Consider the following 22414-nt stretch of genomic DNA (forward strand, 5'->3'; position numbering starts at 1 on the left):
TGGGACTACAGGCGCCCGCCACCTCGCCCGGCTATTTTTTTGTATTTTTTAGTAAAGACGGGGTTTCCCCATATTAGCCAGGATGGTCTCGATCTCCTGACCTCGTGATCCGCCCGTCTCGGCCTCCCAAAGTGCTGGGATTACAGGCTTGAGCCACCGTGCCCGGCCGGATTTTAGTTTTAATATCACAGTAGGTGTACGCTCACCACGTGATGCTGATTCGAATATAAAGCGGGGTAGAGTATCACATGACTCCAAACATAGCAATGAATGGATAGCTACCCGGTAATATTGCTCCTAATATTCCCGGAAGAAGCCTATGCTATTAGTCCGAATATGGCACTGAGGGTACAGCTCTTCTGAGATAGTGTTCCTAGTATGCGGAGGGGTAGAGGATGATAATAATTCGCAGGCTGTGTGCTCCCGCCCAGTGATATTGTAATTACTATCCTGGGAGGGAGAGGATGATATTGCACTCTGTACAGCAGGAGGCGTACACCCAGTCTGGGATATTGTTCCTAATATCCATGGAGGGGACAGGCTGATATTACTCGCAATGTGGCACAGGGTGGACATTCACCCTGTTTCATCCTTCTCAATATTCCAAGGCCGAGAGACTGATATTAATCTCAGTATCACAGACACTGTACAACCCCTTGTGATACTCTTCCAAATATCCAGATCAGGTTCCCAGCAGCCACCCCCAGCCGGCCCCCCCGGCTTCTGGGAGCCCCATTGCCAGGGGTGCAGGTATCCCCCGCGATCGGGCTCCCAGCCGCCACCCCCGGCCCGCCCCCCTGGCTTCTGGGAGCCCCGTCGCTGGGGATGCAGGCACCCCCCGCGATCGGGCTCCCAGCTGCCACCCCCGGCCCGCACTCCTGGCTTCTGGGAGCCCCATCGCTGGGGGTGAATGTCCCCTTTGTCCTTATCACCATGTAGCTAGCAATATTGTGACATTTTTACTGCAGAGTGAATGATGACTGGGGCATCTTAAGAGGAGTTGTAGGGTGTTTCTTTCTGCATAGGTACCTCTTCTCCCTCCTACCCGCAATTGACAAGTGCCCATCCACTCCAGCATTAGAGATGCTACTAATATGTGAATTTTTGGTGGTCCCTCCAGGTGAGCCTTCCCAGACTTTCCCTTTTCCAGGAGCTCAACCTCCTGTTCATGTCTAGCTGTCTATCTACTCTAACAGAGCCCACTATCCTGTGTCTTTCCCAAAAATAGTGAGGGAACAATGAATTGGAAACCATAGCAAATGATATACATGTAGATGAAAACTTTACAACTTACACAAATAATCACTCAAAATCATCCTTACACTAAAAATGCAAGACTATACAATTTCTAGAAGAAACTATAGAAGAAAAGCTATGTGCCTTTGGGTTTGGTAATGAATTTTAACAAATGGCAAAAAAGGTTGATATACCCAGAAGAAATGACAATGTGAATTTCTTAATATTTATAAATATTTAAAGTTTATACTCTGGAAAATACCTTGTGAAGGGAACAAAAAGACATGTCACATATTGAAAGAAAATATTTGCAAAATACAGATCTGAGAAAGACTTTGTATTCAAAATACATACAAAATTCTTAAAACTGAACAATAAGTTAAACAGCCCAATTAAAAATGCACACAGATCTGAACGAACACCTCACCAAAGATGATCTACAGAAGGCAAGTAAACATACCAAAAGATGCTCAACATAGTACATAACTGAAAACCACAATGAGATAGCACAGCTGGTCTATACCTCTTACAACTGCTAAACTCTTTAAAAAATGACAAATTGCTGGAGGAAAAACAAGAACTCTTTTCATTGCTGGTGGGACACTGTGTATAAGACCAAAATATGCCACCCTAAAATATAATGGCAGGAAACCAGAATATGCCACCCAAAAATATGTCCCTTTGGCTTAAGAATTATTCCAAGCTGATTATTTTGAAAAAAAAAAAAAGCCAACAAAGGAAGTTCTGAAAACAGAGTAGAAGTTACCCTTGTGTAAGGAAAATTTACATCTATAAAGGAAATCCCCATTTAAGAGCTACCTCTCTCTCTCAGCACCAAGAAGAGAAAGGTAACTAAATCACTAAAGAGTCTTATCAATAAGGTATACATGTTTTTAAAACTTTTCTGTTTTTCTCATTTTAATCTGTTGTTTGTTACAGAGGGTCCTATCTAAGAATTCCAAAAACACAGAAAATTATTTGTCCTCCCCTATTACAAGTTGGGCAGTTTTTTCCAAAGCTAAACAACTCTCACCTTACAATCCAAAAATCACATTCCTAAGTATTTTGACAACTACTTTGATGTTATTTCTAAATAAAAGCTACCATGCAGTTATTTACAGAAGCTCTATTCATAATGACCAAACGAAAAAAAGAATCAGAAAATCTTATAGTAGATGACTGTGTGGGAATCCACTCAGACATCAAGAGTTCTTATAAAGATTATTTAAACGAAAACATTTGAGATACTGAAGATAAAGGAAGAAATCTTACCAGAACTTACTTTATCCAATTAAAGCAGAGCTCCCAGAAAAATACAGCTGCCATTAACTCCACCCAAGGAGTTTCTTGCAAATTCAGCTGCCATGAAGACAGTGTACTCTTTCCCATTAGCATTGGTAAATGAAAATGAAATCCTAAGCTCTCAACTGACTGAACAGACCAACTCTTGGCTGACGGAACCCCAGAGTAACTTTCAAAACTGAGTTCTCAGCTTGTCCAGGATGGGATGATGGGGGTCAGATACACCGCGTTATTCCCCCTCGTTTGCTAACCATGATGAGGCTTTCTTCCCTAAGGATTAAACAGAAACCAGCCCTTTCAAAGGTGCCACCACTGATATCAACCTCTCCTTTCCTGCCTAATAAGAGACCACCCATGATGGAGAGGTTCTGGCCTGTGTACAGAGGATGCACAGAGCAAGTTTTCATGTCCTCTGCTTCACCTTTTAATGTCAGAGGGCTGAAAACTCTACCCTGGGATCGTGCTAACACTGCCATCTTTTGTACATGGGACCCATGAAGAAGCAAGAAACTCAATTGCACAAGCATGCATTTCTCCTTTCATAAATATTCATGACTCCTCCTAGAGTTTATTAAATATATGTTTTTGCCAATTCCACTCAGCATAAATTACTATTTCCTTTACATCTCCCTTGAAGCATCTGTTTCTGGCTTCTGGCTGGAGGCTATGCTTCCCAGTCTGTGAGAAGGACAATCCTGCAGGCTGCAACTCTTTATAGGAAATAAATCTCTCATTGGGTGTGGTGGCTCATGCCTGTGATCCCAGCACTTTGGGAGGCCAAGGCAGGTGGATCACCTGAGGTCAGGCGTTTGAGACCAGCCTGGCCAACATGATGAAACCCTGTCTCTACTAAAAATACAAAAAATTAGTCAGGCTTGGTGGTGGGCATCTGTAATCCCAGCTAATTGGGAGGCTGAGGCAGGAGAATCGCTTGAACCCAGAAGGTGGAGGTTGCAGTGAGCCGAGATCGCACCATTGCACTCCAGCCTCGGTAACAAGAGTGAAACTCTAAAAAAAAAACAAACAAACAAACAAAAAAAACCATAAAAATAAGAAATGTCTCCTTTCCAAATTTATGAAATTGTCATTTTGTTAATCATTTTGGATGCTGAAGAACTTGTAATCCAATGAGTAGAAATGTTGGTAGCCCATTTATGGCTGTCAACCTGCCAATTCTGAGGAGTTTGTATGATCCTTAATCTGAAAGAATCTCATCCCATTAGGATTCTTGTCTCCTTTTCTGTTGCCTTTGCCCACTGGCTCTGCCAACAGGGGTCTTTCTTTCTCCTTGGCTATCTTTGGATAGGGGGGCTCCATCTTCTGTACCACCTTAAGGAATGCCTTTTGCATGCATGGCTAAGTCATTGAAAAGCCTACAGTTTCAGTAACATTTTGAGTGAGTACTCTGTGAAGCTGGGTTGGAATCTCAGGCGTCTCTGTCTGGAAGGTAACTCTTGGGATACAAGTTTCTTATCCTAGCTTTGGTTTTGAGGCCTCTGTGTTCTCCTCTTGGGTTGGAAGTTAATCCTGGCTTTTTGTTTCATGGTGTCTCTGTGATCTTGATCTTGCTCTTTTCATGGGAACTTTTCAGTTGACTAAATTCTCCCTTCTCAAACCTCTGCTGACTATGTGTTCCACCAATATGGAGCTAATTCTACTTCCTTTCCTGTTTGCATGACTTTACTAAGAATAAGAATTATTTAGAACTTTAATGGCTCCTTTGAGAAAATTTTTATCTTCCAAACTGCCTCCTTTTAGATCTTTCCCTTCCCATTTGAGTCTCTCAACTCCCTACAATCACTGAAACTTTAGGCACCCTGCTCCATGCCTTGGAGGCTCTCAACATGCTCAAGAATCTGCAAAAGCAAACACCTGGGGCTGAAAAATAAAACAGAAAAAAAAATTATTTCTCAGCCTCTGTAAGATTGTATGTCAAAACAAAAGAAAATCTTACATATCTCCAAAATTATTAGAGAGAAAAAAGCTTTAGCCCTCATATGAAGAAGGTAAAAACTTGTTCCATTTTCCAGAAACACAGTTATAATACAAATAAAAAATGGGGCAAAGACAAAAACCAAGTCTTCTGTATAAACTAGTAAATTTTGTATTATTGTAATCACATTAGTCAGGGTTCTCCCGAAAGGCAGAATCAATGTGATATATGTAGATAGATAGATGAGAGAAGACTCATTAGGGGAATTGGTTCACATAATTATGGAGGCTGAGAAGTTCCACGATAGCCTATCGCCAAGTTGGAGAACTAGGAAAGCGTAGCATGGCTCAGTCCAGGTCAAAAGGACTCAGAATGAGGGAAGCCAATGGTGTAACTCTCATTCTGAGGCCAAAGGCCTGAGACCCTAAAGTTCTGATGTCAAGGGCAGGAGAAGAAGGATGTTTCCATTTCAGAAGGAGATAATTCCCCTTTCCTCTTCCTTTTCGTTCTATCTGTGTTCTCAACCAATTGGATGGTGCCTGTATTCATCCATTTATACACTGCTATGAAGAAATACCCGAGTCTGAGCAATTTATAAAGAACAAAGAGGTTTAATGCGCTGACAGTTCCACATGGCTGGAGGGGCCTCACAACCATGGTGGAAGGGGAAGCAAAGACGTGCTTCTTCACATGGCAGCAACAAGGAGAAGTGCTGAGCCAAATGGGAAAAGCTCCTTATAAAAACATCAGATCATGAGAACTCACTCACTATCATGAGAACAGCATGGCAGTAACCACCACCATGATTCAATCACCTCCAACTGGGTCCCTCCCACGACATGTAGGAATTATAAGAACTACAATTCAAGATGAGATCTGAGTGGGGACACAGCAAAACCATATCTGTGCCCATCTACATTGGGTCAGGGTTATCTCAGTGTCTTCCAGAAATACCCTCACACATATGCCCAGAAATTGTGTTTTACCAGCTGTGTGTCTCTTAATCCAATCAAGTAGATGTCTAAAATTAACCATCAGAATATTTATGCCTGATTCATGGCTGAAATTTCAGGATGAAAGCTATGAAATCTCTATTTGTGTTTGTATGTCTATTAATGTGTGTTATGTATATGTGATATTTTCTTAACTCAGGTTAGCGTTGCAAAATTCATTTATAAAATTCTTTAAAAGTGTTCTATTCTAACTTGGCTTGGAAAAACATAAGCATTTATAAATAAATATTCACCAAACTCCTAGAAATATAGGAACTGGTCAAATGTTTTTTAAGTTAACACGATTTGGATAAAACTTAGTTAAATAAGGTTAATATAATATTTTTGGTGTAATAAAACAACTATGTCTTCAAAGTTACCACTATCGAATATAAAACAAACATAAATTCCTATTCTGCTTGAGTTCTACTCAAATAAGCTAATATTATACTTACTAGAAACGTAAAATCTTAAAGCTTTTAAATTTGATTCTAATTAAGTTGTCATTCTTATGAAAAACATTATTTCTTTTTTATGGTGAAAAGATATACATATATTTAGAGTTAGTCAGTTGGACTCGGTTTAGATGATCCCAATTTTGTTGCAACATCCAAAGCATCATAATCAGGAGCGAGTCGAACATATGCCTTCTTCTCTTTATCAGGTCGAATCAGGATGTTGACTGTGGCCACATCCATGTCCCAGAGCTTCTTCACAGACTGTTTAATCTGGTGCTTGCTGGCTTTAACATCCACAATGAACACAAGTATGTTGTTTTCTTCTATCTTCTTCATGGCCGACTCAGTGGTCAGTGGAAACTTGATGATAGCATAGTGGTCAAGCTTGTTTCTCCTGGGGGTGATCTTCCGAGGATATGTGGGCTGCCTCCGGAGTCGCAGTGTCTTGGGCCACCTCAAGGTGAATGACATGTGGATCTTCTTTTCTGTATGTTGCTGTGGACACCTTTCAACACTGCCTTCTTGGCCTTTAAAGCTTTGGCTTTGGCTTTGGCTTTAGGAGGGGCAGGAACTTCCTTCTTCACTTTCGGTGCCATCTTGTGAAAAGCGAAAAACATTATTTCAAAAATAATTTGTTTATTGTAAATCTGCTTAATAGTAGTTTCCAAAATACTTTTGGTAATTTTTAACCTTAAAGTTAAGCTAAGTAAAAGATTTGCATTAAATATCTAGACCATTTATAAATAAGATACAATACTAAAACATTACTTACTGAACATAAATAATTCAAGTTTATATAATTTTTGCTTCTTATTTTTACAGAGAGACTAAAGATATTTTGGACCATTAATAAACATGTTTTTGTCTACCACAATGAGAAATTGTACGACAAGGAAACTATTCATGTAGATGTTGGGAGATGGTATATGTAGATGTTGTAGATGTTGGGAGATGTAGATGTTGGGAGATGGTATACTCATACATTTTCTAACCTACTATGGAATGCTAATATATGACAGTTTATAACTGTTTACTTGTTAGTTTTCTCTGGAAAATAAAAGATTACTAAGTATTAAAATTATAATCAATATGTGTAAATAAAACTACTAGAAGCAATAGAATAACTAGAAACAACTCTATGCAAAGCATGCAAGAAAAGTAGGGCATGATTCACAAGTAAAGTAGGATGTATTTTTTATAAGGAAAACCTTACAAAAAATACAAATAAAAAGAGATATCTAACCTTCCCTGTGTTATATTTGTATCAGTAAAATGTTGTTTTCAGAAATTATATAAAATTCCTGGAAATTTGTCAATGTCCTCCTTATCCATGCTATGTGCCAGTATAGAGTTATGAGTCATAATTCCAATTATTATTTTAAATGTTGTGCCGGGTGCAGTGGCTTATGCCTGTAATCCCAGCACTTTGGGAGGCCGAGGTGGGTGGATCACAAGGTCAGGAGATCAAGACCATCCTGGCTAACACGGTGAAACCCCATCTCTACTAAAAATACAAAAAATTAGCTGGGCGTGGTGGCAGACACCTGTAGTCACAGCTACTCGGGAGGCTGAGGGAGGAGAATGGCGTGAACCTGGGAGGCGGAGCTTGCAGTGTGCTGAGATCACGCCATTGTACTCAAGCCTGGGTGACAGAGCGAGACTCTGTTTCTAAATAAATAAATAAATAAATGTTGTATGCCACAGAAAAAATCAAATATCCTTGTCAACTGTGGTATAATCACAGACATTTCATACTCTTTGTCATTTAGATATTATTTCTCCCTGATGCTTTCCTGAAAGCTCCTGCGATCAGCTACAGGTCAGAATGTTCATCTCCAATACAGGACTCCCTCTGAGACTCATGGAAAAGAGTATGACAGGTACTCTGGTTAAAGACTTCTGATGATATTGCTTAAATAACTTTAAGACCATACACTTGACTCAGTGAAGATCTCCAGAAGCCTGGTGGAGAAATTGATGGGGTCATGAGACTGCTAACCCAAGATCCAGCAAGACTGGAATTGATTACGTGGCACTGAATGAACTGATGAAAATTGATTATAATTTTATAGCTTTTTAGAGCATTGCTAGTTCTTTAATATTCTAGTTTCTGAATTTAAGAAATCTCTTTCTCTTAATTTAACTGTAACTTACAACAATTTGGTAGATTATACTTTTGTAAACAGAAATGAAGCGTTTACATTTTTTTCCCTGCCTAATCTCTCCAGAATTTTGAAATTCTTACTGAATACTCTTTTTTTCATGATGATATAGTTATTAGCAAAAGTCCAGTAAGAATCTGTTCACCTTATAACAGGACATAATTGGAAAATTTGGTTATATTATCAAGATTTTTACTGGAACATCATATTTTAGAAGTGTACCTAAGATCAGTTACGACCAGCAATTTTAAGGAAGTAAGGTTGACTATTATGGAGACAATGCTTACAAAACACTGTGAGAAATGGGAAAGTTCTTCTTCAAAGATTGTAAAAAGTCACAATTTCTTACTATAAGATTGCTATCCACTGTGTGTGTGTGTGTGTGTGTGTGTGTGTGTGTGTGTGTGTGTATTCCAAATCAGTTGTCCTAGCTTGCTCCGGCATGCCTGGACAGAACTAGACAAGCCCCAGCCCATAGTGTATGCCATTCCTTATTTGGAGATGCTTCCTTAACTATCCCTGGCAACTTCCTTTTCTTTCTTTGTTCTATTCCCCTTACCTAATTGAGAAAGTTTTAAACTAATAGCCAATTGGGTAAAGTGTAAAATGTGAGGTCCTATTCCAGCCAATGGTAACTGGACACAGCAGTAGGGTAGACACATCAGGTTATAAGTAACTCTGTCTCCTTTGTTCGGTGTGCTCTTGTGGCTGGACAGCTATTGAGTAGCACCCTTTCTGCAGAAAGTAAAGCTCGCCTTGCTAAGAGATTATTTGTTCCCATGTTAATTCTTTTTTTTTTTTTTTTTTTTAGAACACCAAAAACTTCATTCCCAACAGCACTCTGAGAAAAGTCAGCCTGATACTTACATTACAGGGATCACAGCGTTACAGGTTAGTAAAGAAGGTCATTTCCTGGTAGGCCCAGGAATTTAGGGATATTTGGGGGGACTCAAGAAGAGAGGAATTCACACAAAGCTATAAGGACTGCAGCTGAAATTTGATAGTATGTTCTTAGCTTGGCTTTTAGCCTGAATGAGGCCTTTAAAAGTCAAATCTGAGATTCTGTATGAAAACTTCCAGCAAAGAAACTTGAAAGCACCTATGTGCTCATCTCCTGTTCTTGCTGCACTTACGTAAATAATCAAGCAAAATCTAACAAAACTATACTTGAATTTAAAACAAGAATAGTCTTACTTTGATTATGGTCAAAAATGATGGTTACTACAGAGAATAATTTTATGTTTCAATGGAAAACTATAACTTGGCCGGGCATGGTGGCACATGCCTATAATTCCAGCACTTTGGGAGGCCAGGAGTTCTAGATCAGCCGAGGCAACATGTTGGAAACCCCGTCTCTACCAAAAATATAAAAATTAGATGGGCACGATGATATGTGCCTGTAGTCCCAGCTAATCAGGAGGCTGAGGAGGGAGGATCACTTGCACCAAGGAGGTAGAGGTTACAGTGAGCCGAGATTGTTGCACCTTTGCACTCCAGCCTGGGTGACAGAGCCAGACCCTGTCTTGAAAAATTTTTTTTTTTTTTTAAGGAAAGCTATAGTTATTGTGGGTTATCAGATTCTAGTCTTGTTTCTTGTTTTGGGGCTATTTTTACCTCTTTGTAAACTGGATCCTGCCATCTGATGAATTTTGTCCCACAATGATACTTGTGGAATAAGAAGCCAAGTATTGTCTCTCCTACTAATATATCTATTGTCAGTTAATTTGAAGGTCTCCAACCCTGGAACAAAGTTAGAAGAGGTAGGTTTTGCTCCCCAAAATGCATAACCAAACTGTGGTACATTCATGCAATGGAATACTATTTAGCCATAGAAAGGAACAAGCTATCAACTCACACAAAGACATGAGTGAATCTTGTATGCACATTGCTAAGTGGAAGAAGACAGTCTGAGGAGAATACACACAGTGTGACCTCATTTAATGAGACACTGCAGAAAGCAAACTACACAGATGGGAAACCATTGGCTCCATGGGGTGGGGGTTTCAAGCATTTCATATGATACTTTAATAGTGGGATACCTACCACAATGCACTGGTCAAAATACGCAGAATTTTACAACCAAATGGGTAAATCAAACTCTATTCAAATTAAACAAAATTACTCAGGATGTGGAGTATCCCAGGACAGAATACATCATGTGAAAAATAATTTAACTATGCTACAAATTACTGTGGTTTGGATGTGGTTTGTCCCTGCAAAAACTCGTGTTGAAATTTGACCCCCAATGTGGCGGTGTGGGGCAGTGGGGCCTAGTGGAAGGTGTTTGGGTCATGGGGACGGATCCCTCATGAATAGATTAATGTTCTCCATGGGGATGAGTGAGTTCTGCTCTCACAGGAATGGATTAATTCCTGCAGGAGTAGGTAGTTAACAAGAGTCTGGGTTCCTTGGCTTCCCTCTTGCTTTCGTTCTTGCTATGTGATCTCTGGTGCACCCCTTGCTCCCCTTCCACTTTCCACCATGAGGTGAAAAAGACTGAGACTCCACCAGATGCAACTGCCCAATCTCAGACATTCCAGCCACCAGTATTGTGAGCCAAAAGGACCTTTTTTATTTATAAATTACCCAGCCTCAGGTATTCTGTTACAGAAGCACAAAACAGACTAAGACACAAATGTAGGAAAAAACTCACTGAAGGTGTAGGGAAAATGGTGTTGACCTAAGTCACTTTGAAAATTAATAGAATCCGTATGCTGAAGGCAAACAAACTATACTTCATCACTGGATTCTATTTTATAAAATTCTTTCCAACAGAAGCAATGGTGAACAATTGTAAAACCACAGTATCTGTATCTGGAATAAAACAATGACTTACATAAGTCGCAGATGGTAGTAACCAGGTTTCTCACTGTTGAAGTGGGAGGTTACAAATTAGCAAGGGGAGAAGGCTAGAATGATTCATGTGCTATTGAACGTAAACTTATGTTTAGTTTAATATAGATACACACAGTTCTACATAGAAAACTTTATAATTAGGTGTGTATAGGTAGGTTACACACACACATATACTTCCTAGCATTGCTAATGAGGAACAAGTGCTCATTCAACAATGTGCTCATTCGGCAGCCAGATGTAAGTTTTCCTACCATTCTGAAAGGAATGAGGCTCTTTGAAGAAATGTCTGATACTAGAACTGGGACAGTAAATATAGGAGTCGGGATAATCTTGAAGTATCAGAAAGTAAGTACTAAAAAAAATTAAAATATATCAAAGAAAAATAATAGCCAATAAAAACAGCTACTGATGGCCAACACAGGAATGAATTGTAGTGTTGAATAATAATTAAAGCTGAAAGTAATTATCTAGGTGTCTGTATTTGTATACTCAGGTGAATAAGAAAACAGAGTTGCATAGAAATCTCCTTTGCAAAAGAATTCCAAGTAATTGATGTAGACACTCAGCCATCAATAATGTGGAGCCAACTCCTCACTCCGTAAGTGTGGGCTCTGCACAGTGACTTGCTCCAAAAGAACACATGCAGTATGGGCAAGGAGGAAAAATAACTTCACAGTGGAGAAACCTGACAAACAGTAGCTCTTCCAAATGATTCAAGTGAACATAAAAGGTGACAGTTCACCTTGAGAACATGCAGTGACAATGGGGGACATTCTACAAAATTCCTGACCAATCCTCCTCAGTACTATCAAGGTCATCATGACATGGAAAGCCTGACACACTGTCACAGCCAGGAAGAACCCACAGGGATGTGATGACCACATGTCATGCGTGATCCTGGATGGGATCCTGGGTCAGAGTAAGACAGAACCAAGGGCATCCAAATGAAATATGAACTTTAGTTAATAATAGTCTATCAGTATGGGTTCATTAACTATGACAAATTATGTAAGATATTAATAAGCCATGTGAGACACACTGATAGAATATGTTAATAAGAGATGTAACTAGGTTGCAGCTACATGGGAAATCTCTGCATTTTTGGGGGGGCAATTTCTGAGTAAGTAAAAAAAATGATGTAAAATAAAACTTTATTGAAAACAGTTATAATTTTTGAATACTTCTTTGTTTAATTATTTATACCACGAATGACTAGTAATTGACACTGTTAACTAGTCCTGTTTTTTTAAATAAGAGCATTTATGACACAAAAAATTAAACAGTACAGATTGATATATAAATCAAATGCTCTTTACATGTTTTCTGTTAGAGTAGTCACACATATGTGTAAACTTAATTATCATACTTTTTTCTTGTGCTGTAGTTGTGTCCTGGTTCATTCTCTAAAATGCTGTTCGCCTTAGACCGGGAAAAAAAACCTTACAGACTCTGTTTCAATTCATGGCTAAATATTTTCAAAACAGTGACTTTGTAAAAATATGTTCCAATGGAAAATTGATTCATTGTGATGGGATCACTTATTCCAAAGACTTCCTGTCTTCATTTCGTGTCCATGGCTACCTTTTAGCCATAATACAAAAGAATTGCCCATGTGTTTCTTGTTGTTCTGAAGGTTTATAGATATACAGGGGTTGGTTATATTCATGTTTATTTACATATATGTTTAAAATTGTCCATATAAGGGTTTTAAAGATTCCATTGGAAGCCTTATGTTTTAAAATGTACTCAGAATTTGTTTTAACCAGGGATGTTAAGACCTGCAGACATGGAAGTGACTGTCCCATTCAAACTCATAGATCCCTAGAAATAGGAGGCACAGGGACGCCCCAGGCAGAGGCAGGAGAGGGGAAGGCACGGGCAGGATCCTCTGCTGTAGTCTCTGTGGGACAGCAAGGGCAGGTAGGGCAGGCAGGCTTAGGCTGCCCAGCGTTAATAGCTTCAGCAGGCTCTGGGGCATAGGGGCCATTTCTAGTTGTCTAGTACCTCACCCTGTGGTGATTAAGGAAGGGCGGTATTGTCTCCTACAGTATCAGAGCTAGATAAAGTAGGTGGTTAGGAGTATGGGTTCTGAATTGGTAGTTTAATTGGCTGGTCCTGGGAAAGACAATCTTTTCCCAGTATACACTAGATGCTAGAGCGTCAAGAAAACAGAAAATAAGAAAATATAAGTAATGCATTCTGTGTGTACAGATGGAGTCTTCTTTTGCTTCCCCAAAGGAAGAGTCCACAGGAGCCTGGCACTCCTGGACCTGAGGAAACCCTGAAAATGTTGGTATCTGCAGATCCTCTCCAAAAAGAGGTCGCCAATCTCCTAAGACTACAAGCTGATCCCAGCATTCTGGGAGCCAAGAGGGAGAAAGAATCCGCTGATCTCCCTGCTCAGTAAATTGGCTTTCACTAAATACTGTCTTTGCATAAGCAGCATTATCCAGTGTCCTGGAGCTTAGAAAAGTTCTGTTTCAGTATCTGAAGAAAATAAATTGTTTCTTTTTCTGATGTCAGGGAGGAGCATTTGACTGCCAGTGTGGACTGAGGGGTCTTGGGATCAGTCTTCCCAATGTGCTTTGAACCGACCCTCTGTGTCTGCCTCACCATCTCCTCAGCTTACCTAGATACTTGGGAACCCTAACACAAGCCCTTCTAGGAGTCTGTGGTGTGGCTTAGCTGCCTCTGTAGGAATCTCTTGGGGTTAAACATTTTCCACTCTGCTAAGTCAGTGCCATCTGTTCTTTGGCTTCATCTTCAGAAGACCCTGAGCCCTTCCCCACCCTCCTTGCCCCACCCTCCACACCAACTGCGTGGCGCCCTTGAGGCCATAGGGTTGCTACCATAGGATTTTTGTATTGAGTGCTCTCATTCCAAGCAACTGTGAGAGATTTCTATGGCAGGGCCTCCGGGTTCCTGTCAAATTAAATTGTAGTTGAGGGGTGGGTGCTATTTAAGAAGCATCCCCCTTTCTCCTTCCTAACAGAGCCCTGAATTATTCAGTCACGTGGTTTGAAACGTGGGGTGGGTCCCGGTTGACTTAACCAGCACTGTCTCACCCTGTGTCACAGTTACTGGTTCCAAAGTGAGTGTATAACTGAGGCTCATGCCAGGTGCCACACAGCACTCCCTTGGTCCCCCTAATGGACTTTGGGATGGGCGGGGTCTGAGTTGTTCCAATTAGAGTCAAATACAAGTTGCGCTAGGTTGTTAGGAACAAGAGTGTGCTTGTTCATGCTCCCTCTTTGGTGAAGAATGCAACCTCAGAAATTGTTCCTGGAGATTTTGCCACATGCAGAATTATTCTGGCTTCACTGAAGGCAGAGCAGAAAATTGGGAAGAGACTGAGTCCTGGTAGCATACATGAGCTTCTGTGCTCAGATTCACCCTGAAGCCTGGCCTCCTTCTGAACTACCCACCTGAGTCAATAAATTTCCTTGTATTTAAAGTAAAATTGAGCTGGATTTTTAGTTACTTGCACCTGCAGGTGTTCTGTGAAGCTGGTACTGTGAGTTTGCATCTGAGAATATTTACAGTGTTTCTCTCATGGTTGAGTCAATCATTTCAAGGATGCTCTGAGGGTAAAAAGAACGATGAATTGTGAAGCAGTGAATTGTGCTGCCAGGCACAATTCATTGGACAATAGAAAGCCTCATCTCCTGGGCAGTAGAAAGTTTCATTGTACATAAATTACATATCTTGTTTCTGTCTCAACCTCTTATTTTTTCATATGCAAAGGAGGTAAGGAAATCCAAATAAGTACAGCAGCTAATATGCCTCTCAGACATGATCCAAAACAGAATTGAATTATGTAAGCCTTGTTAAAATTCATCATCATCATTCATATTTCTGAATATTTAAATTAGAAATTCTGAAAAAGTAGTTTGTTTCAGAGGTAGTTTGTATGTAGGTAGGTATTTTTTCAGGATCAAAAGTTTATTTTTTATTATCTCATTGAGTTTAATTTACATATAACAAAATTTAGTAATTTTAAGTGTACAAATCAATGCATTTTGACAAATATACATATAGTCATGTACACAACAGTACCATTAAAATACATTTCATTACCCCCAAAATTCTCTTGCATGCTGCTGTAGTCAGTGACCCCTGCCCCACACCACAGCTTCCGGCAGTTGCTTTCTTTCACTCTAGTTTTGTTTGTCTTAGAATATGATACAGGCCACATGCAATGACTCAGGTCTGTAATCCTAGCACTAGATTGAGAAGTGGGGATCACTTGAGCCCAGGAACTTGAGACCAGCCTGGGCAACATGGCAAAACCCCATCTCTTAAAACACACACACACACACACACACACACACACACACACACACACACACACACAAATTAGCCAGGTGTGGTGGCACACCCCTTTGGTCCCAACCCCTTTGGTCCCAGATACTCAGGAGGCTGAAGAATCACCTGAGCCTGGGAAGTCAAGGCTGCGGTGATCTGTGATCATATCACTGCACTCCAGCCTTGGTGACAGAGTGAGATGTTATCTCAAAAAAGAAGTATTTGATATAAATGGAATCATATAGAATATTCTCTTATACCTAGTTTCTTTCAGGTATTCTAATGCCTTTGAGATACGTCCATGTGATTTCCAGTGTATATGTCACTCTTATGTTGGGCAGTAACCGTTGTAGGAATATATTACAGCTTATCTACTCTTCAGTGATAGACTATTTTAAAAATATTTGGCTATTAAGAAGAAAGTTGTTATGAATACTTATATTCAGACCTTTGTGTCAACAGATTTTCACTTCTCTTGGTTGAAAACTTAGGAGGAATTATTATTTTTTTAGGTTATGGATTTTTAAATGATTGTCAGTTGCCAGTTACTTTAAAAAAAAATGTAAGTTCTTAAATTTTAAAGTTTAGGATGCCTGACTACCCTGACAAAAACAAGCAATGGGGAAAGGATTTCCTATTTAATAAATGGTGTTGGGAAAACTGGCTAGCCATATGCAGAAAACTGAAACTAGACCCCTTCCTTACACCTTATACAAAAATTAACTCAAGATGGATTAAAGACTTAAACATAAGACCTAAAACCATAAAAACCCTAGAAGAAAACCTAGGCAATATCATTCAGGACATAGGCATGGCCAAAGACTTCATGACTAAAACGCCAAAAGCAACGACAACAAAAGCCAAAATTTACAAATGGGATCTAATTAAACGAAAGAGCTTGTGCACAGCAAAAGAAACTCTCATCAGAGTGAACAGGCAACCTACAGAATGGGAGAAAATGTTTGCAATCTATCCATCAGACAAAGGGCTAATATCCACAATCTACAAGGAACTTAAACAAATTTACAAGGAGAAAAAAAAACCATCAAGAAGTGGGTGAAGGATATGAACAGACACTTCTCAAAAGAAGACATTTATGTGGCCAAGAAACATATGAACAAAGGCTCATCATTACTGGTCATTAGAGAAATGCAAATCAAAACCACCATGAGATACCAACTCATGTTAGTTAGAATGGCGATCGTTAAAAAGTCAGGAAACAACAGATGCTGGAGAGGATGTGGAGAAATAGGAACACTTTTACACTGTTGGTGAGACTGTAAATTAGTTCAACCATTGTGGAAGACAGTGTGGCAATTCCTCAAGGATCTAGAACCAGAAATACCATTTGCTCCAGCAATCCCATTACTGGGTATATACCCAAAGGGTTATAAATCATTCTACTATAAAGACACATGCACACGTATGTTTACTGCAGCACTATTCACAATAGCAAAGACTGGGAACCAACCCAAATGCCCATCAATGATAGACTGAATAAAGAAAATGTGACACATATACATCATGGAATACTATGCAGTCATAAAAAAGGATGAGTTCATGTCCTTTGCAGGGACATGATGCTGGAAACCATCATTCTTGGCAAACTAACACAGGAACAGAAAAGCAAACACCGCATGTTCTCACTCATAAGTGGGAGTTGAACAATGAGAACACATGGACACAGGGAGGGGAACATCACACACGGGGGCCTGTTGCAGGGTCGGGGCCTAGGGGAAGGATGGCATTAGAAGAAATACCTAACATAGATGAAAGGTTGACATGTGTAGCAAACCACCATGGCACGTGTATACCTGTGTAACAAACCTGCACGTTCTGCTCATGTATCCCAGAACTTAAAGTATAAAAAAAAAAATAAAAGTCACAGGATGTTTATGATAGTATCTATTACACTGATGTTGACATCACACATGGCTGACTATTTGGAGACTCCAAGTGAAATTTCTTGCAGTTCTCAGTGCCAGGAAAATATGTATTTCTGGATAAAATCTCAAAAATTTTAGAAAAACTTCCAAGTTTCATAGTCTAGAGCTCTAACACTGGAATCTTCCAAATTTAAGGATTAATGATTTACCTAAATCTAAAAATAGTAGGTTGCAGATGTATTTAAACAGTGTGCCTAGGTAGTATGCTTATATATTAAGATTAAAATGGTCTTCTAAAGTTTATTAATTCTAATATAACCTTTATTGTTTCATGTAGACATATCTTTCTGGTTCCCAGGATAATTTAAACAATTAATTCTAAGCAACTATTAACTTAGTTCTAGATTGGGATATCTATTTATGCATTTGAAGCTTTAGATATGTATTTCAAATCAGAAATGTGTGCTGGTCATGGAAAGTTGTGACTTAGAGCCTCAGGTAAGTTTTTTTTCATGTGAACATACTGCTTCCAATTGTTGTTATGCCCAGAGCAGACAATTAATAAATACCCTTGGAACTGAATGAGTGATTAACTGCAAATATCACAATACATCTTCTTAGCGGGAATGATAATTAGACATATTTAGTCCTTGCTGTAACCTAAGAAAGGAATTCTTTTCATTAAATGTTTAATGTCTCACCCTGTTCATACAGCCGGAGTTACTGATTCAGTTTGATGTGAATTCAGTCTTATAAAAGACCCATCATTAAAACCTGCACTTATGCTTCCTATAGTATTGGAACTTCCAACTTGTATACAAAGTAGATATCCTTCATATTCTTAAAAACCACAAGAAATCTCCCTTTATTCATAATAAACACAGAATTAGGTATTCTATTAAACTGAACAATAGAACTCACTGGGAGTGACCACATAAACTATATCACGAATTGTCAAAGTGTCTGGAAAAGTCAGTGGGCCATTTCGCTCCACGCTGTGCCATGAGCCAACCAAGAGGGTTGTCAGTGACTCTGCGTGGGTCACCCAGGGCACGTGGTGCTGAGGCTGTCAAAGAGCAAGACGGGGCTGCATCTAAACTCAGGCCTCTGCTAAGTGTCCGAACTCGGGCAAGATGCTAAAGACTTTAGAGACGTTTCCTTTTCTATGATTGGGGTTATAACACTCACCCTGTCAGGTTCTCGTGTGCGTTGACAAGGCCGGCACGTGACACACCAGGGGCAGAGCTGGACGGGAACCTTCTTCCTCAGACATCAGGGTCCTCATGAGCATCAACAAAATAAAGAGAGCAGGAGAGCAGGAGAGCAGGAGAGTGGGGGAGCGGGGGAGTGGGGGAGCGGGGGAGCGGGGGAGCGGGGGAGCAGGGGAGCAGGGGAGCAGGGGAGCAGGGCATCTCCAGCTGTGTCGGGACTGCAGCAGGGACTCAGCAACAATCAGTCTCTTTTTCTTGTTTCATCCAAATCATATATTTAAAAAATAGGTGGGGTTATCATGGATGTTTATATTGATTCCTGGGATCAGACAAATATACCTTTCCTTGTCATGCTGTTTTCTCTTCCCAGATGGTTTGAAGAGCTTCGTTTTGGACTTGATATTCCTGGAGTGCATTTCTTTTTCTAATTAGTTCAGTCTTGACCCTGAGCCATCACCCCTCCAGAGTAGCAGGATATTCCACTCCACCATTGTTGGGGTGCCACAATTTCACTACTAATCAAAGGCTCCTTGGTTACTGAAAAATGAGAGACGTACCTCTAATAATCAGTCTAGATTGTCACTGCTCACTTCCTCATTTTCCAATTCCACAGGGGCCCCCCAAAGCCCGGAAGGTCTCATTTCAGACGTCTTATAGACCATGGGAACCAGGAAACACTGGGAACCCTAGGGCCAGCACCCACCTCATTTGCACCCTGTCTCTGTTTCCATCACCCTCTAGATATTGCCACAGAGCAGTGTTGGGACCCACTGGAGATCTGACTGCTCCCAGTCTGGGAAACTGCCTTCTCTCCCTCCACTGATATCGTATTTCTACTTTCCACCCCACAGAAATCCTTGAACTAATCACAAAAGGGATTGGTAGTTACCTGGTGTGAAGCAGAGCTGAGCCAAAGGATGAAGCAATATTGCAATGGACTCTGTCATTGATATCACTAGTTCGCAAATCTGTTACCACTATGGTCAAATTTTTATATTCACTTTAAAATTATAACTCATTCTGCTCATTGTATTCAAGGCAACATCTACCCTAAAATATACTCAGGCATTAATTTACGCTCTTCTGTTTACAAATGAGAATTCATAAGCAAATTGAGGTAGCAATTACATTTTTTTAAACTGAAGGCAAAACAGAAGACATATACACATACGTCAGTGAAACAAAACAAAGAGCCCAGAAACAGACTGAAATACAGCCAGCTGATCTCTGACAAAGGAGCAAAGGCAATTCAATGGAGAGAGGAGAGTCTTTTTAACAAATGATGCTGGAACAAATGGACATCCATGTGCAAAAAAAAAAAAAAAAAGAATCTATAAACAGACCTTACACCTTTTACAAAAGTTGATGCAAAGTAGATATTAGATCAATATATGAAATGCAAAATTTTCAAACTCCTAGAAGATAACATAAGGAAAAACTCTAGATAACCTCGGATTTGGTAATTCTTTTAGATACAACACCAAAAGCATTATTCACGAAGAAAAATATTGGGAACTTGAACTTTAACATAAAAAAACTTTAGTTTTGTGAAAGATACTGTTAAGAGAATAAAAAGACAAACCAGAGACTGTGAGAAAATATTTGCAAACTATATCTAAGGATTCATATCTGAAATATGCAAAGAACTCTTAAAACTCAATAAGAAAACAAACAACCCAATTAAAAATGGGTAAAAGCTGAACATTTATGCAGATAGAAATTAAGTATATGAAAAGATGCTCTGTATAATGTCTTATTAGGAATTGCCAATTAAGACGACAGTAAGATACCACTACATACCTATTAGAATGGCCAAAATCCACAAGACCAAAAACAGCAAATGCTGGTGAGGATGTGGAGCAAAAGAAACTCGCATTCATTGCTGTGGGCATTATGTGACATTTTGGAAAAGGGAAAATTACATAGATAGCAAAATGATCAGTGGTTGACAGGGGTTGGGGAGAGGAAAGGATGGATGGGCAGAGAGCCTTGGCTGTTTAGGGCAGTGAGACCACTGTGTGCGATTTCACAATGGTGGACCCACGACAGTGTGCAGATGCCCACACCCATTGAATGCAGACCACAAAAAGGTATTAATTACATAAGCCATAAACTTTCATAATGAAATAAATGTTTTTTAAAAGAAGATAGTGTTGTTCAGTTACTGTCTACTTTCTGAAATGGAGATGGTGGAGCGCTTCCATGGTTGTGAGGATAAAAATAGATTAGAGAATGTAATAACTAAAATAGGTGTATAAACATTGTTAAACTATTTTATTCTCATTTTAAAAACATGCCTTAAATATATTTGTTATGCTTTACAATTGAGCAAGTAGTGCAAACACATTAATATAATTCTCCTCTAGCTCCACTGAGAAGCCAGGACTGCAGGGCTTCAGTGCAGGACTGCACAGCTCCACCTGCACCTGCCAAATGCAACAACCTCTTTCAGTGTCATTAAAATATTTCAATAGGAGGATTGAGTTTAGATCCAACCTGTGTTTTCTCCCCTGGAAAACAAAGGTTTTTTTGAAACAAAGAAGGTCTTTACCGTCTTCATCCGAAATGCTGAGGCATCTGCAATGTCTGCTGTAAGTGACACCAGGCTCTCCTCTGAAATCTAGCAATGGGAAAATAGACTGTAGATTCTGCTTTCAGAAAGGTGGGAATCAGAACTAAGTCAAAATGCCATGTCCTCATTCATAAACATCTTATTTTACAAATTCCACAGGTTTAGTTATTTTGGGATTAATATGGGCCTATATTAAAGTGCATTTATTAATTTAGCATGAATTGTTCAAATGCATTCTGGATCCTGAGCTGACATCCAGCAATGCTGAGTGTGTGCCTGTGTGAGTCACCAGCAATGAAGAGCCTCAGGTTATTGTATTTATAAAATGAAGGGGTTTAGGCTTGCTCTGATTTTTTAAAAACCATTTTTAACAGTAAAAACTGTTTTTCTTGCTATATAAAAATGTACAAGAAAAACTCAAACATTACAAATGATAAATTATAATTTTATTAATATAAATATTTTTGTGAGCTCAATTTATATGACTTAGTTATTATAAAAGAAATGAGCAAGGCCAGGCACGGTGGCTCAAGCCTGTAATCCTAGCACTTTGGGAGGCCAAGACGGGCGGATCACGAGGTCAGGAGATCGAGACCATCCTGGCTAACACGGTGAAACCCCGTCTCTACTAAAAAAATACAAAAAAACCAGCCGGACGAGGTGGCGGGCGCCTGTAGTCCCAGCTACTCGGGAGGCTGAGGTAGGGGAATGGCGTGAACCCGGGAGGTCCAGAAACACCGTTTTTACATTGCCATAGCTAATGTTAACATCTCCTAGAATAAAGGGGGGAGTCACCACCAAGGGTCAGTTCTGGAGTGAGGGCATTATTCTTTTTGCATATAATGCAGTGACTCCACATTGCACCAGTGGCTTGGTCAAAAAAGACAAAATTTCTGGGGAATTAGTGTTGATTATTTTTAGATATCATAATCTTGGCTTTATGGACACCTTATATTAAACAGATCTCACTTGCCAAATGCCACAGGATGCAGGCCAACAGACAGGCTCCGAGGGCTCTTGTGAGCTGGAACTGCCATATAAGCAGAACCACAAGAGAGATGGAACACTGCCCATATCCAACACAGCATAGCCACCCTGAAAGCCTCACCCTTTCTTTTAGAAATGTGTTTACATTTTATACACTTTTGCTAGATTTTGTTATGTAAGATTTATGTATTGAAAGGTCTTAAAGATTTTTAAATGTTGAGTAAAATGTTCACGAGTATAGTTTATATATATAGATGTATATGAAACAAACCTGTCATATAATTTATTTTCTTTAAAAACAAGGCACTGGCTGGGTACAGTGGCTCACGCCTGTAATCCCAGCACTTTGGGAGGCTGGGACGGGCAAATCACGAGGTCAGGAGTTTGAGACCAACCTGGCCAACATGGTGAAACTCGGTCTCTACTAAAAATACAAAAAATTAGCTGGGCATAGTGGCAGGCACCTGTAATTTCAGTTACTTTGGAGGCTAAGGCAGGAGAATCACTTGAACTC

At 39.7% G+C, this 22414-nt stretch overlaps 1 long non-coding RNA gene and 1 pseudogene across 1 annotated transcript; both read right to left on the reverse strand.

Annotated features, from left to right (window-relative positions):
- Nucleotides 1-4536: 4536 nt before the first annotated feature.
- Nucleotides 4537-20030, reverse strand: LOC139361315 (large ribosomal subunit protein uL23 pseudogene; annotated as a pseudogene).
- Nucleotides 20031-20588: 558 nt separating this feature from the next.
- Nucleotides 20589-21334, reverse strand: LOC139361316 (uncharacterized). Its single transcript, XR_011618858.1, has 2 exons — nt 20893-21334; nt 20589-20767 (listed from the first exon to the last, which is right to left on the reverse strand). It is a non-coding gene; the product is annotated as an uncharacterized lncRNA (long non-coding RNA).
- Nucleotides 21335-22414: the final 1080 nt, after the last annotated feature.

The sequence above is a fragment of the Macaca nemestrina genome, unplaced genomic scaffold (assembly GCF_043159975.1).
Source record: "Macaca nemestrina isolate mMacNem1 unplaced genomic scaffold, mMacNem.hap1 Scaffold_165, whole genome shotgun sequence".
NCBI classification, from domain to species: Eukaryota; Metazoa; Chordata; class Mammalia; order Primates; family Cercopithecidae; genus Macaca; species Macaca nemestrina.